This window comes from Notolepis coatsorum (genome assembly GCF_963971535.1).
Source record: "Notolepis coatsorum genome assembly, chromosome: 5".
In the NCBI taxonomy this organism is placed as follows: Eukaryota; Metazoa; Chordata; class Actinopteri; order Aulopiformes; family Paralepididae; genus Notolepis; species Notolepis coatsorum.
In genome coordinates this window covers 29,384,021-29,389,648 of record NC_140169.1, presented here as the reverse complement: position 1 = coordinate 29,389,648, position 5,628 = coordinate 29,384,021, and the positions used below count along the sequence as shown (strand labels likewise).

The following is a 5,628-nucleotide window of genomic DNA, read 5'->3' as shown; positions in this document are numbered from 1 at the left end:
GATAATAATGCAATAATAATATATAATAATGCAGGACCTGTTGCAGAGGTCTAATTCGGCATGCAACGACACTCAATGTTTTAGCGGTACACACACAGCGGTTAGTTTTTAGCTTCTGTACCATCAAGTATGGTAAAGCAACAGTCTATGATGCTCACAGCATTAGAGCAGCCAGCCAGTGGTTTTACAAAACCAGTGTATCACATCTAACAAATGTAGGCTGAACTATTCAATTATATCAACTGTAACTATTAAATTGTTTTTATAAATGTCTCTCTATAAACATACAATCAGTCTCTCTTTAACATGTAAATTAACTGTAAATCTGGCAAATAAGAGCTTTTGCTCTGCCACCATCAAATATACATTAATCAAAAGGGAAAGAAACAATCTCTCTCTTTTGCTGTTTGGCTGGCCTCCGAGTCCTCCTGTACCTAGTCGAAGCGTCGGCTAGTGTTGTGATTCCAGATGCTTTCAATGCAATTGGATGTGCTGTTTTTAGCGGTAGACAGTATTTTGTTTCCTCCGCATATGAATGTTTTTTTCACCCGGCTTAGCTGACACAAACGTGAAGTAGTGACTGAGGCTACGTTTAGACGAGCGTTTTGGGGTGGAATTCTCCGTGCTGCAGACGAGGCTGTAATGACGGAGCCCTGCTATCACACGATTGGCGCATATGTCACATGACGTGCTGTGAAGACCCGCCCTACTCTGCCTCTGATTCGCAGACTGTAGATGGGGAATGTGATTGGACCAAAGCAGAGTCACTCACAGACAGAGGGTCCAGTCACGCCGCGGGACACATTGTGTATTTAACCCTTTCACTGCCACACAACGTCACTCCCAAATAAGAAAAACAGCTCAAAATGTATTTTTGACTGTCGAAAACTAAATAAAATACTGCATTCCGCCTGCATTATGAATTTATGATGAGATAGTAACAAAATAGTAACGCACAGCCACTTGGACAAGTAACTGCAATCAGATTACTGGCTTTTAAAGATTAACGCGTTAGATTACTATTTTCGGGGAAAAGTAATCAGATTACAATAACGCGTTACTTAGTAACGCGTTACTGGCATCACTGGTGGCCACACACCTGCTTATGAAGGTCTCGGATGGGGGTGTGGCCAGACGAATGTTGGTATGTAAAGGTACATTGTGGATTTTTATTCAGTGCAAATGCACAAAGTGAGGTTAGTGCAGATGACGCTGAGCGTCACTAGTATTCATAGAACTTGGTTATATTCATAACCTTACGTTCTTTTCTTTTTCTCTTTGCTGATCCAGGATCAGCCATCACCACAAAATATAACGTCAACAATAAAATCATCTTAAAGGTGCTGTAGATAACATTCAGCCACTAGATGTCGCATTAGAAAGATCTGCTTTTAGCTTCTGTGCCACAGAAATGTAGAATGTTTTGCAATGCACTCACAAACTCAATTCATTAGTATCTATTGGTCAGTTTATGTATTTCAGTCTGCAGTGGTTTTTAATTATTTTAAACATTTAATTGATTGACTTTCTGTTTCTACGTTGTTGTTTTTTTGTTGTATTTCTCAATGTCATTGTAAATCATCATCATCATCATCATCGTTTACTTACGTAGGTCATATAGAAGTCATAGAGGTCATATAGAGGCATCAGTATTACATTGATTCATAACCAGTTAAAAACTCCTAGTAACTGCTTTAAAGTGGGTGTGATGCTTGGTTTAGAGTGGTGCATCCTCCCTACACACACACAGACACACCCACACACGATTTCTCACACACACACGCACGCACGCACGCACACACACACACACACACACACACACACACCTTACATATCCTGACCTGGGCGCCGGTCAGTGATGGTCTCGAAGACTGGTTGTCCCCTAGCTGAACCCTTTCTCTCTCTGTCTCTCTCTCCCCCCCCCCCCCCCCCCCTCTCTCTCTCTCTCACACACACAGCAGTTACGTGGTGTTCAGGATGCTACCCATGGGACGGCTTGTCATCGTCATAGTTACACAGAGAGTTCATAGTGAGGACATGGAACACACACACATGCACACACACACACACACACACACACAGTGACATGTCCTAAGTTAACACGCTGGCTGTTTCATCAGTGGGTCATACAGATAGTGTCATTATGAATGATCTGACGCTCTTCCTTCCACTAACCATGTCATTCACTAACATCTACAGTACCTGATTCACTAACATCTACCTGATTCACTAACATCTACCTGATTCACTAACATCTACTGTACCTGATTCACTGACATTTACATTTACATTTAGTCATTTGGCTGACGCTTTTATCCAAAGCGACTTACAAGTTCTGTACGACAAGCCATCAGGAAGGGCACAACTCTATCAGCTGAGTAACAATGTTCATCAAAGTGTTGAGTGCTACAGTGTAGGTTAGTTTATTAGGACAAGTGCATGACAGTATGGTTAGTTAGGGTTAGATTTTTTTTCTTCTTTTTTTTAAATTCAGATAATGGTTGAAGAAGTGCGTCTTTAGTCGACGGCGAAAGATTGGACGTGTTTCGGCTGTCCTAACTGGGGTGGGTAGTTCATTCCACCATTGTGGGGCAAGGACTGAGAATGGGCGACTTCTCTTTGATTACCCTCCCGGAGCTTGGATAGGAGTAGGTCTGAGGCGGCCAGAAGATGCAGAGCGTAGGGGTCTTGAGGGTGTGTAGTTAGAGACCATTGACCGGAGGTAGGCGAGAGCAGTTCCCTTTGCCGCACGGTATGCTAGGTCGAGGGCCTTGAAGCGGATTCGTGCAGCAATGGTGAGCCAGTGCAGGTCCCTAAGAAGTGGGGTGACATGGGCCGACTTCGGTAGGTTTGAGATCAGGCGGGCCGCTGCGTTCTGAATGAGTTGAAGAGGCTTAGTGGCAGTGGCCGGGAGGCCAGCGAGCAGTGCGTTGCAGTAGTCGAGGCGGGAGATGACTGTTGATTGGACGAGGAGTTGGGTGGCTTCTTTTGTCAGGAAGGGGCGGATCCTTCTGACGTTGCTCAGGAGGAATCGGCAGGTTCTGGTTGTCGCTGCGATGTGAGCAGAGAAGTTCAACTGGTCGTCGAGGACGACACCAAGGTTCTTGGCGGTCGGGGACGCGGTCACAGCTGCATTCTCGACTGTGATGGAAAGGTCGGTCAGGGGGGAGGATTTGGCCGGCAGGTGGAGCAATTCTGTTTGAGGTGGTTGGTCGTCATCCAGGCGGAGATGTCGGACAGACAGGCCGAGATCCGCTCAGAGATGTGGATATCTGAGGGAGGGAAGGAGAGGAAGAGTTGAGTATCGTCGGCATAACAGTGGTAGGAGAAGCCATGAGACGTGATAATGTTGCCCAGTGATTTAGTGTAGAGGGAGAAGAGAAGGGGTCCTAAAACCGAGCCCTGGGGGACACCCGTCCGCAGGGGGCGGGTGGCCGACAGGGTCCCTCTCCATGACACTTGGTAGGAGCGGTCATTGAGGTATGATGACAACCATGTCAGCGCAGAGCCAGCCACTCCCATTCCTGCAAGGGACGCGAGGAGGATCTGGTGGTTGACTGTGTCGAAGGCTGCAGATAGATCTAGGAGAATCAGGACAGAGGAGAGGCCTTTCGCTTTTGCTAAGTGAAGTGCCTCTGTGACCGCAATGAGGGCTGTCTCTGTGGAGTGACCAGTCCTGAAGCCTGACTGATTAGGGTCTAGGAGGTAATTCTGTAAGTTGGTTGGATACAGCACGTTCAAGTGTTTTAGAAAGGAAGGAGAGAAGAGAGACAGGACGGTAGTTGCCTATGACGGTAGGGTTCAGGGATGGTGACATCTACCTGATTCACTAACATCTACCTGATTCACTAACATCTACCTGATTCACTAACATCTACTGTACCTGATTCACTGACATCTACCTGATTCACTAACATCTACTGTACATGATTCACTGATATTTACCTGATTGATTGATTGAAATTGAATTTGATTGATTGATTGATTGAAAAGTTTATTAACAGATTGCAGAATGGGTACAGTACAGTACAGCTCAATACATACAATTGTTAAGAGGATGCAGACCTGAGAAAGACTTTCGTCTTGTTTCCATCAGTGTCCTCCATTTTCAATTCATCATATTCACTAACATCTACCTGATTCACTGATATTTACCTGATACACTAACATCTACCTGATTCACTAACATCTACCTGATTCACTGATATTTACCTGATTCACTGACATTTACCTGATTCACTAACATCTACCTGATTCACTGATATTTACCTGATTCACTAACATCTACCTGATTCGCTGACATTTACCTGATTCACTAACATCTACCTGATTCACTGATATTTACCTGATTCACTAACATCTACCTGATTCACTAACATCTACCTGATTCACTGATATTTACCTGATTCACTAACATCTACCTGATTCGCTGACATTTACCTGATTCACTAACATCTACCTGATTCACTGATATTTACCTGATTCACTAACATCTACCTGATTCACTGACATTTACCTGATTCACTAACATCTACCTGATTCACTGATATTTACCTGATTCACTAACATCTACCTGATTCACTGACATTTACCTGATTCACTAACATCTACCTGATTCACTGATATTTACCTGATTCACTAACATCTACCTGATTCGCTGACATTTACCTGATTCACTAACATCTACCTGATTCACTGATATTTACCTGATTCACTAACATCTACCTGATTCACTGACATTTACCTGATTCACTAACATCTACCTGATTCACTGATATTTACCTGATTCACTAACATCTACCTGATTCACTGATATTTACCTGATTCACAAATGTAGCTTCATTTGAAACATGACACAATAAACCAGCATGCACCTCACACTATAGGATCTCTGTCATTTCAATCAAACCTACATGAAAACAAATTGAAATACTCTGAACTACCTCTAATGAAACAAGACTAGGAGAGCCTAGTCGAGCCAGAACCAGCCGGAGTCAGTCAGTCGGTCAGCCAGTCAGTCAGTCAGTCAGAGACATCCTCTATTGTAAGCCATCCCTCTGGGTCCAGCAATCATGTTGCCACTGAGAGAAAGAGAGAGAGAGAGAGAGAGATAGAGATAGAGATAGAGAGAGAGAGGGAGAGAGAGATGAAGAGTAGTCTCTGGTATGAGAGCGATAGAGAGAGAGAGAGAGAGAGAGAGAGAGAGAGAGAGAGAGAGAGAGAGAGAGATGGAGAGGGAGGGGGAGAGAGAGAGAGAGTGATGAAGAGTAGCCTCTGGTATGTGAGAGAGAGGAGCCTCTCATATAAATGACAACAGAGGCCTTTCACATACATCTTAGAGTTGCCATTCCATGTTGGAAGAAACAACGGTTGGTACTGTATTTGTTGATAAATGAGAAACATTTCAACAAAAGATGTAATACATGTGTGTTTTATTACTGGATCTGGTCAACAAGTCACAGCAGAACAGTAATATCATGCTTTTCCAAAGTTTTACCTGCACAGAAATTAGGCATTTCCTTTTGAAAGTGGTTACCAATTATTACAGGGAGCCATGTTGGAAGTAAGAGAACTACACACATTCCCAGCGTGCCACTTGTCTGTAGTTCTTTAGACTAGCGGGGCCTT

The 5,628-nt window shown here is 43.9% G+C and overlaps 1 protein-coding gene across 1 annotated transcript in view; it reads right to left on the bottom strand.

The window, feature by feature from the left end:
• Positions 1-5,485: 5,485 nt before the first annotated feature.
• Positions 5,486-5,628, bottom strand: part of LOC311228603 (uncharacterized protein) — a 72,119-nt gene continuing 71,976 nt past the window's right edge. The window contains exon 8 of the mRNA XM_084314520.1: positions 5,486-5,628. This exon is cut by the window's right edge and continues 1,334 nt beyond it. The gene's annotated coding sequence lies outside the window, so the exon portion shown is untranslated.